The sequence below is a fragment of the Heterodontus francisci genome, chromosome 18, assembly GCF_036365525.1.
Source record: "Heterodontus francisci isolate sHetFra1 chromosome 18, sHetFra1.hap1, whole genome shotgun sequence".
Lineage (NCBI taxonomy): Eukaryota > Metazoa > Chordata > Chondrichthyes > Heterodontiformes > Heterodontidae > Heterodontus > Heterodontus francisci.
In genome coordinates, this window is record NC_090388.1 from 31,702,717 (window position 1) to 31,713,617 (window position 10,901).

The 10,901-nt window shown below is 39.7% G+C and overlaps 1 long non-coding RNA gene across 2 annotated transcripts; it reads left to right on the forward strand.

The window, feature by feature from the left end:
* The first annotated feature begins 990 nt into the window (after positions 1-990).
* On the forward strand, positions 991-9,366 carry LOC137379836 (uncharacterized). Of its 2 annotated transcripts, none has more exons than XR_010976926.1 (4): positions 991-1,071; positions 2,891-2,950; positions 6,681-6,822; positions 9,254-9,366. It is a non-coding gene; the product is annotated as an uncharacterized lncRNA (long non-coding RNA). The 2 variants fall into 2 exon arrangements; XR_010976925.1 differs by lacking the exon at positions 991-1,071 and adding an exon at positions 2,197-2,281.
* The last annotated feature ends 1,535 nt before the right edge of the window (positions 9,367-10,901 follow it).

Consider the following 10,901-nt stretch of genomic DNA (forward strand, 5'->3'; position numbering starts at 1 on the left):
AGTTTCCTTCAAGGTCAGTGGTGAGTGTCGTTGCTTCATTGCTGACTTCAAAATCCAGCCCACTGTGTTAAATTGAGGAAGCAGTGAAGAAAATAATAGATAAGGAGGAACTATAATGATTATCAAGCATCTGTGTGTTAATTGGCTGTCTCATTTCCATACATAAACTTGAATTTTGCAAATCTCTTGCCTGTTGACTTAAAATGTTGACTTAATGCATTACATTTGTCCTGCATTATAAATTGAGACATGGGAGTTTTGCATGTTTAAAACTAACTTCTGAAAACTTTCCCAGTGGAATTGGTTGTTCCATCTGTTTTGGTAGCAGTCATTGCCAGAACTAACTATAAGTGCTAGCTTCAGAAAAGTCCAAATAGCCTATTTATTTTTAGATGATTTGCAAAGAAAATGTTGTACTTTTAGAACTCTGTTCTTAAACCATTACCAAAGAAAGAATTATCCAGTTAGCAAAAGGGAATCTGTCCATCTGATAGGTCACCAATTATAATTTTCTTCTTCCTGTCTGTTAATGGAACTGCTAAGTGTGACTTTCTGGGAATTAGTCCTTAGCTACTGGTAGGCTGACAGACATAGTCACTGATATTGCTGATTCAGTACAGTATGGCACAATTAACCTTGTTGCTATGAAAGAAGTCAGCATAACATGGAGAGTAGCATAACACTGGCTGTGGAAACCTAACCCTCAGTGTTAAAATTAGTTTAGCCAAGGCAACAGAACATAATAAACTTTTTGAAGTGACCATATATTCCTGGCAATTGCAGAAAATTAGTTTATTTAACAAGTTTTTTTTGTAAATAATTCCAAGTAGGGATGTTTACAAACTAATCCATAAAAGTTATTTATTTTAAAGAAAAATGTCTTGCTTTTACTTTACATTGCTTTAAAAAATCTATTTTTCATCATCTTTCTTGCATTGTCTTAAAGGTTCTGCCATCCATACTGGAGTGCATCAAGTGGTCATTCATCATTTGTAACTTTATCAATTAATTTTGGCAGGATATTTATTCATCCATCGCAGAACTTTTTATGTATGCCTCCATTCCACACAGGTAATGCATTTACTCACTGACCAATGAAAAGATAAAATAACATGTCAGGAATTGTTACAATATAATAAAGAAGAAATGTCCACTGTTGTATAAGGAAAGTTGCAAAATCTTCCAATAGAGAAAGGATTGTTTTGTATAGTCTTGTATGAAAGAAGGTGCGACACAATGCTCAATAGTTAACATAGCCTCATTGGCTCCCATGTGCCATGATACTACGAGACCTATCTACAGACATTGTTGCACTGAGCTGGGTAACTGCCTTCACATAGAGTAACAGAAAGGGTCATCCTCCTCATGCAGCACTTCAACAATAATATAGAGCCTTTAATGTAGTGAAACATCTGAAGTGCTTCAGAGGCATGTGAGCAAACAATATTTGACACTGAGCCATGTAAAGAGTTATTTGGACAGGTGGTCACAGAGGTAGGCTTTAAGGAGTGTCTTAAAGGTGGAGCATGGGGTAGAGAACAGGCATCAAACATGGGGTCAGGTGCTGGACTGCACTGCCACTTGCCTGCAATCTCATTTTTGCACGTTGTGTCTCCTTTCACTTTATGGATGCCTGTCAGTACTTATCCATCTCCTCCTTCAGCCTTGGCAAAGGTCACTTTGCCTATTGACCCTTTCCAAACACTACCATAATTTTTGCCACACATTTTGATCCTTTGCTTTAATGTCCTGTTCCCTTTAAATTCACTTACACACAGTTTTCCACACTTGCCACTAGTCACGTCAAAATTCTCACCTGGAGCAATGTGAATGAGTCAACCTCTTAAAATTTGCATGTAAACATCACACTTCAATTTAAGTCTGTCTGATCATTTGGGTCTGAACTGCACCCAGGTTCAAAAGTCTAGGCTGCCAAATAAAATTTTTCTAAGTTAGCTATTCAACACAGGGACTGAACGGATGGACTGCAATGGCCTTTGCTGTTCCTGTACATTCCTCTGTTCCCCGTTTAGAAATAGCTGTGTTAAACTGCATGTGTCACTTCTACTGAGTAATACCCGCCACTTTTAGCTGCTGTCACGTAGCCAGTCACTGGGCACAGATTTGAGATGTAACAGCTGATCTGTGAATGACAGTGCCACTGAATCTAAAACTATTCATGAATCAATTCGCAGAAGCTGAAAGTGCAGAACAGACTGGAATGATTTCATTCTTCAGAAACAGCTGCCAACTACAAACCATAGAAAGAGGGAGGAATCGGGTAAAGCATGATCGCAAAAGCAATTAAAAAAAATCTTTGTCTTCAAACTTAGATGTGTTGGATCTGGTTAATGTCACATATGTAAAGTGCCTTCAGAAATATGCTGAACCAAACTTTGTTAAGTCATCAGTTTATTTTAAGCCTAAAATTAGTGTATTCTTTATTTTAAACTAATTCCAACAGTCCATTTTATTCCTAATTTCCATTAAATAATATAGATAGTGTAGCATATATTGCAGTGGATAATGTCTTTATTCAATTATCATTGTATAAAAACTTGCACTATCTGGTGTATTTAATGACTTTTGTCATTATTTACTAATAAGGAAAGAAATTAATATTAACTGCCTTAACATATATCACTATAGTGATGAAGGGATGTAATGTAGGGGAAATATCTGAAGTGTAGAACGGGTCTTTTCCCTGCTTAAGTGTTTATATAGCTCCAATAATCCTGATTTGACAGCAACTAGGAGAGCAGGAGTTAGTTAAGTATTGCCTTAAACAGATATTATAAAATAATTAGACATCACAGTTCTGTTTAAATTTTAATATATATTTTATTCAACTAAAACATCTCCACTGTTTGATGTATTTCTAAAAATCTAGGGCAAATTTTCCTGTTCCTGCACATGGAATGATTGGCCACATTGAACTCAGGAAAATCAGGTCAGCACCTTTACAGTTTCGCACTTCTCCACTCCTATTTTTTCAGTGTTCTCTGTGCCCAAGTGACCGAATAGCCCTAGGTGTAGGAAAAGTTCTCCAGTTCTGTAACCATTAAGACACATGGCAACCCAGCCCTTTGCCAGTCTGAAGTATAACCTTCCACTGTGATTTGAACGTGCTTGGCCATTATCAGGGAAATCCTGCCAGGTCTCAAATCACATACATTGAGTTGTGAATGACAGCAGAACGTTCAACTGCATGTCTTGGTGAAGGGCGCGCAAGGAAAAACTGGCAGGCATTCTCTTGTTTTGTACAAGCACCATCTCTGTCAGCTGATCACAGAGCAGCACTGCCAAATGCAATGGCCCAGAATATCCTGCGCTTTTGACTGGAGGAGAAAAATATAACACCTAGGGTCGTAATGGCAACCTAAAGGGGAATTATTCATTCACTTATATTTAGAGGGCATCAAAATACGCATAAAGGTGCCGCTTGTATACCCGGGATTTTACAGAATGACTGACACATTTGACACACGGAAACAACAATTTTAATCATTATTACACTGCTGGTCTAGGACTTTAGCAGTCCAAGAGTTAACAACATTTGATTCTAGACCATACTCCCCTTCTTGGGGGAGACGTCAAGCGTAGTGCCAGCAGAGGAACCTGTTTCTGTCCAGTTACTACCTCAGAAGTAACCATGGCAGGTTTTGTCCTGACTTCAGGGTGGGGCATATCTGGAGGAATTCCTGAGCTCCCCCAGAAATCCAGCTGATATATGTTGTTCAGCCTAGCGCTACCTACGAGAATGGGCACCTGCCTTCAAATATATTAATGACCCCAGGATATATTCATCAGAATTTTTACCCTTAGTGATTGCATTTATATGTTCTTTACCAATTAATTCAGAATTGTATTTTCACTTGGATAAGCTATAAAATCTGGCAGCATCTATATAGGACTTCATATATATCCACAGCTGCAGTTATAGTGCACTGCTGGTCTGAGATTAGTAGATGCAGAGTGCCAAGACCCAAGTTATACTGCTGGCTTACATGCATGTGCAGAGTTCCACTCCCCATCAGCAGATTTTTAATAGTTTGACAATGTGGGTGAGAGCATCTGCTTTCTGAAAACTTTAAAATAGAATCTTCTGTAAGTCTATTAAATACCCAGAAGGTCCAACAGACCATTTGAACACTTTTCAAATCTAGCTTTACACCTCACAGGAGTTATATAGCACATGGTGCCACGCCCAAGTAGTGTGAAACAGCCTCTGAGGGTCCACTTCTCTTTAGCCTGTTCTGGAGTCAGATTGAGAACAAACTTCACAGCAATGCTGTACTTTAGCATCGATTAACTGCTGAAACCACTTTACAATAGCACTAAAGTAGCAATAAAAGTGTACTCTTAGAAGTCCATTTTTGTAAAAAAAAAAGGGGTTGGGGGAAAAAAGGGGAACTGCAAAGTTATAGTCATTTTTTGAAAAATGGTGAATTGGAATCTGTTACCTTTAGTGGCCTATGGTCACCGCACTGTCTGATTACTTTGAGTGGAAAATACACTTTAGTTATTTGCCGATAAATATAACAGTCTGGGGTATCAAGAATGACACCACTGTATTATCTGATACTTACCACTTCACACAAATGTATGACCCTGAGTGGCGCAATATACATTAACCCTTTGATGCTGAAGCATGTTTCCAAGAACTTACTAACATTACAATATTTTAATTCGATTAAAAAAAATACAAATTCAAAATGTCCTGTGGTTTTCTGTATGCTTTCCCTATTCCTTATAAAATCTTTCTGTTGCAAAACAATCGTCTGAATTTTTAGGCTTCAATGGGGGCAGGCATGGCGGCGGGTGTGTGCATATATTTGCACCACTGACCAGTGTGCCAGTTCACCGGCACCATCCTGGCCCCAGGCTATTTTCTCAGAGGCGCGATGCAGGGCATGGCAGGGCTACCAACCCACAAGCAGCAGGTAGCCGAGTAACATTGTTTAAGGCCTATTTCTAGCTGGCCTCCAGGTCAGTGAACAGTGTAGCTGCCTGGAAGTCGCCTCCCAGCAGCAGCCTGTGGGGTGGGTGGGTGGTGGGGCAGCACTCCTGGTAGGCTTTGAGGCCCTTCCTGCTTGCCTGGCTTCAGCTGCAGCCACAGGCCGCTCTGTGGAGGGGATTCCCAATACAATGGTGGCCAGGCTGCTGAGGCCATTTTATAAATTAAAGTTAAAATGGTTGGCGAGCGGGTACCTCCATCTTGGGGCACCCTCACTCTTACTTAACAGAAAGAGCAGCCTGCTGCTACTTCAGGGCCTCCTATTGGCCCTCCAACTTTGAGAGCCCACCCTCTGGCCATTAATTGGCCAATTTGGGGAAAATCACAGCTAGCTGACTGTGGATTTTGTGAGGCTCCCTGAGATGGGGTCAGACACGGGAGGGATACAGGGTATTGCGATGGATGTCTGGGGAGGGGCGGGGGGGAGGGCAGGGCGGAGTGCCCGTAACCTCCCTGTTGTGCAATCTTCCTGGGGGCTGGATAGGCCGACAATAGCCTTCCAACCCAGAGGCCAATTGAGGCCCTTAAGTGGCTTATTAATGCCTTCTCGGCCAAGCGCCGGGTGCCCCACTGCCAGCACAAAATCCCACCCAGTGTGGGCTTCTGACCCCCATTTGACCATGACAGCAGGGTTCTGAAGTCCTTGGGGAAAATCGTGCCCAATGTTTTTAAGCTTTGAAAGCTCTTCTGTACTGAAACGGTTAATCTCACAGTAGATTTTTCAAGCCACTTCAACTAGCTTTGTTCGATTTCTCTTACTATTCAGGATCACTTTCACCGACACTGCATTACTATAGAGAGATCAGGTTTACCAAACACAGGTTGCCATCTGTACCTCATTATTAAGATAGTCTTCAAAGCTGGGGTGCAATCCAGATTCTGTTTTATTTAGTAACATCATCAGGCATAATATCCCTCGACAACACATGGTGCCAGCTGGCATACAACTGATTCGAATTGCAGCCTATTTTCTCAATGTCCTTTGCTACATGCAAATATTGGGTGCTAATACCACAGAGAATTCTTTGCAATTATGTAGTTCATTTTAATGAAAATATTGAAAATTTTATCTACTGTTTATTATTCCTAAAATAATGTCTCTGTGCCTACATCTTTTCCCATTTTTACAGATGATACTGTGCTGCATGGTATAAGAAGTACTTTAGCTTTACAACTAGTCACATAATCTTGTTTTTATTTTGTGCTAAGTATGCCAACTGACTTACCCAATCCTGTAATTAAAGTTTGGGTGTCACTGGAAATGTAATAATAAAGCTGTTAAAGATGCTTAATTTGTTCACTAGAATGATCTAGTCAGCAAAATCAGACTTTTTGTTTATCTGCCCATTTACATGTGTTAAAAAAGCCATGATAAATGTTGACTAATTTGATTTACCACATAATTTGTCATTTTCAGACATCATAGATGAAGATTTTTGCTATTCACAGTGAAATCGTAAACACATTTTTCTAAACATTCTTTCCCTGTCCAAACGTATACATGAAGCATGAGATTAGCAATGACATAATTGAAGAATCAATTGCAGCTTTTTATTGAGTCACTGATTCCCCATACTTTGTAATGTTTGTCATGCTAGGCCCCCACCTGCCAAGGATGAGGCACATTAATTTTGTCATGAACATTGATTTTAAACTGTTACAGGAGTGAAGAAAGCACTTGTTAAACAGATCAGCCGTGGCTGGAAAATAAATTTACATATTAACAGACAGTGTTTGGAAGGACAAAGCAGCCATTCCCTGACACATCCAACCCACAATGGACTTTTGATCACCAGATGTTGAAGGTGGGGGAGCTCGCATTCCAGGTTGACTGCTAAGATGGCTAAAAACACAGTGTGTTTAAAATTAAACTTTAAAATTTAAAAATTAAAATTAAAAATTAAAAATTAAAATTGGGCGGCACAGTGGCGCAGTGGTTAGTGGCGCAGTGGTTAGCACCGCAGCCTCATAGCTCCAGGGACCCGGGTTCGATTCTGGGTACTGCCTGTGCGGAGTTTGCAAGTTCTCCCTGTGACCGCGTGGGATTTCGCCGGGTGCTCCGGTTTCCTCCCACAGCCAAAGACTTGCAGGTTGATAGGTAAATTGGCCATTATAAATTGCCCCTAGTGTAGGTAAGTGGTAGGGAATATGGGATTACTGTAGGGTTAGTATAAAAAGGGTGGTTGTTGGTCGGCACAAACTCTGTGGGCCGAAGGGTCTGTTTCAGTGCTGTATCTCTAAATAAAATAAATAAACCCAGTTACGGTAAGACCAGGTGAAGGCTGAGAGGGAATCCTAGACCTCTTTCTCACTGGGTCGTAACATGTTGAATAATGTTTTTTGTAATGTTAGGTTAATGGAATTGAATTTAAACTCAAATAACTTTGGGGTACTTGGGGTATCTTCTTGCGAAGTTGCTTATTCACCTCTCGAGAATTTAGTTAGGGACAGTGAAAATATGAACGTTGTGCACAATCTGTCAGGAGGAATGGACAGTGGTTTGCATGAAGCTTCTTGTTACATACCTCCTTATGTTTATGTATACAAAAGCATAAAATGGAGTGAATTTCCTCAGAGTTTCTCCCACTCTACCACTGTAGCTTTGCTGGAAGTCGGGTGGAATCTCTGTTTTTTCCAGTATTTTGTTCATACGAACATACAAACATACGAATTAGGAGTAGGAGTAGGCCATTCAGCCCCTCCAGCCTTCTCCGCCATTCCATAAGATCATGACTGATCTGTTTGTGGACTCAACTCCACTTTCCTGCCTACCACCGATATGCTTTGACTCCCTTCTTTGTCAAGAATCTGTCTACCTATGCCTTAAAAACATTCAATGACCCTGCCTCCACCACTCTCTGGGGAAGAGAGTTCCACAGACACACAACCCTCTGATAGAAAAAATTTCTCCTCATCTCTGTCCTAAATGGGAGACCCCTTATTTTTAAACTGTGCCCCCTAGTTTTAGTCTTTCCCACAAGGGGAAGCATCCTTTCCACATCCACCTCGCCAATTCCCCTCAGGATCTTATGTTTCAATTAGATCACCTCTCATCCTTCTAAACTCCAATGAAGACAGACCCAACCTGTCCAACCTTTCCTCACAAGATAACCCTCTCATCCCAGGAATCAGTCGAGTGAACCTTCTCTGAACAGCTTCCAATGCAATTATATCCTTTCTTAAGTAAGGAGACCAAAACTGTACACAATACTCTAGATGTGGTCTCACCAATGTCCTGTATAACTGTAGCAAAACATCTTTACTTTCATATTCCACCCCCCTTGCAATAAACAACAACATTGCATTTGCCTTCTTAATCACTTGCTGTACTTGCATACTAACTTTTTGCGTTTTGTGTACTAGGACATCCAGATCCCTCTGCATCTCAGAGTTCTGCAATCTCGCTCCATGTAAATAATATATTGCTTTTCTATTCTTCTGGCCAAAGTGGACAAGTTCACATTTTCCCACATTTACTCCATCTGCCAAATTTTTCCCACTCACTTAACCTGTCTATATCCCTTTGCAGACTTCTTAAGTCCTCTTCACAACTTACTCTCCTACCTATCTTTGTGTCATCAGCAAATTTAGCAACATGCATTCTGTCCCTTCATCCAAGTCATTGATATAAATTGTAAATAGTCGAGGCTCCAGCACTGATCCCTGTGGCACTCCACCAGTTAAAGCTTGCCAACCCGAAAAGGACCCATTTATGTCTACTCTCTGTTTCCTGTTAGCTAACCAATCCTCTATCCATGCTATGTTACCTCCTATACCATGGGCTCTTATTTTGTTTAGTTACCTTTGATGTGGCACCTGGTCAAATGCCTTCTGGAAATCCAAGTACACCACATTCACAGGTTCCTCTTTATCCATGTTGCTTGTTACTTCCTCAAAGAACTCTAATAAATTAGTCAAACACGATTTCCCTTTCACAAAACCATGTTGACTTTGCCTGATTGCATTGAGATTTTCTAAATGACCTGTTATAACCTCCTTAATAATAGATTCCATCATTTTCCCTATCACAGCTGACTGGCCTGTAGTTTCCTGCTTTCTGTCTTCCTCCTCATTAATCCTTTGATTAAATTTATAATGTTTGTGATTTATTATTAAATAAACCTAGAGGCTGTGTCACATCATAAAATGTGGCCATTTTGATATTAACCAAATAGCTAACAGCAGTTCTAACAAAGGGTCATCGACATGAAATGTTAACTGTTTCTCTCTCCACAGATGCTGCCAGACGTATGGAGTATTTCCAGTATTTTCTGTTTTTATTTGTACCAACAGCTGGTTAACTGCAAGAGGACACTTTCATGTAAAGAGAAATTCATCCACAATGAAAGAGCACTGACTACCTGTGGCATTCAACAGCAAAATAAATCATACAAATCAAAATTCTATTTTGTGTTTTGTTTAGTTAAACGATACAGAAAATCAAAAAATGAAGTTTGGCTCACTGTCTATCATGAATTGTGTATTATAATATTTTATAATTTTCAGTGTGATATTGGAACTTAACAAATAAAAGTGATAGAACTTAAATGATAGAAAACAAGCAATTTGGAAGTTTCAAAGGACTCTTGGCTGTTCAGTTCTCAAATGATGAAAATATATAACCTTGCATTGTATGTGTGGAGTCACAAGGTGATGTTGCCATCTGAATTGTGACTAGACCCATAGGCTATAATCTCATGTGCAGTCTCCTCAGTGGAGCATCAGAATGAAAAAAATTATTGCCTTTCCAAATGTCTGACTATTTCTCCTTAGGTTATAAAAATACTTAGCTCATATTTAACACACCTGACCTCAGAGCTTGTCTTAGAATATTGATGCTGATTGAAATCGTTTTCACATTTATATGGTGATTTTCCTCTCTCTCTCTCACTTGTAGTTAATGGGGGCAAATTTCTGCACAGGTTTTCCTGCTCGTCTGTCACAACTTCAGTGGAAGAATCATGGAAACCCCATAAAAGCAGTGTGAACATTTCATTATGTTGTTACAATGGACAGTAGGAGAACTCCTGTGGAAATTCAACCTCTACAATTTTTCTAATTAACCTTTCCTTTTCATACCCCAACCTGAATTATTTTTATTAAGTTTTAATTTTTTAAAAAACATCTTAAATTTTTCCTAATTTAATGTGTATCTCTTTCATTTTTATATATTTTTCAGAGTGGATGTGTGGGGGGCCACAATAAATGATATTCTGTCTGGATTTCCACCTGTTTTTCCTGTTTTCCCACTGTGTAGTCCATGTTTTGGCATGCTAACATACTTGCTGATCCAGACAGAAGCAGCCTTTTAAAAAGGGCACTGCATATTTCTTTTCTAATTTAATCACCACAGATGGCAGTAGAAAGGTGCGTGATATGTATAATCATGAATCCAGCAACAGAGAATCTAGTTAATAATAATAAAAGCAAAATACTGTGGATGCTGGAAATCTGAAATAAAAACAAGAAATGCTGGTAATACTCAGCAGGTCTGGCAGCACCTGTGGAGAGAGAAGCAGAGTTAATGTTTCAGGTCAGTGACCCTTCTTCAGAACCCAGTTAACTCTGCTTCTCTCTCCACAGGTGCTGCCAGACCTGAGAGAATCTAGTTAGATGCTTGGAAAATCTGGTCACAATAATAATGCAATAATATTCTTTTCCTTTGACATCTTGCATCTTAATTTTGTGGCAAAACTTCCCTGAGCTCCAACCAATATTTTGTATCTTCAGGTATTTAACTGTGCTTATTACTGATGTTCGCTGTTCAGCAATAACTGAGTGTGATTAACCAAAATAGTCTTCTCACTGCACTGAAATAGAAGATTCTTGCTACTTGTCATCAGCTGCCAGCCCCCCACTGCTCATCAGGTTCAATAAAGAGATG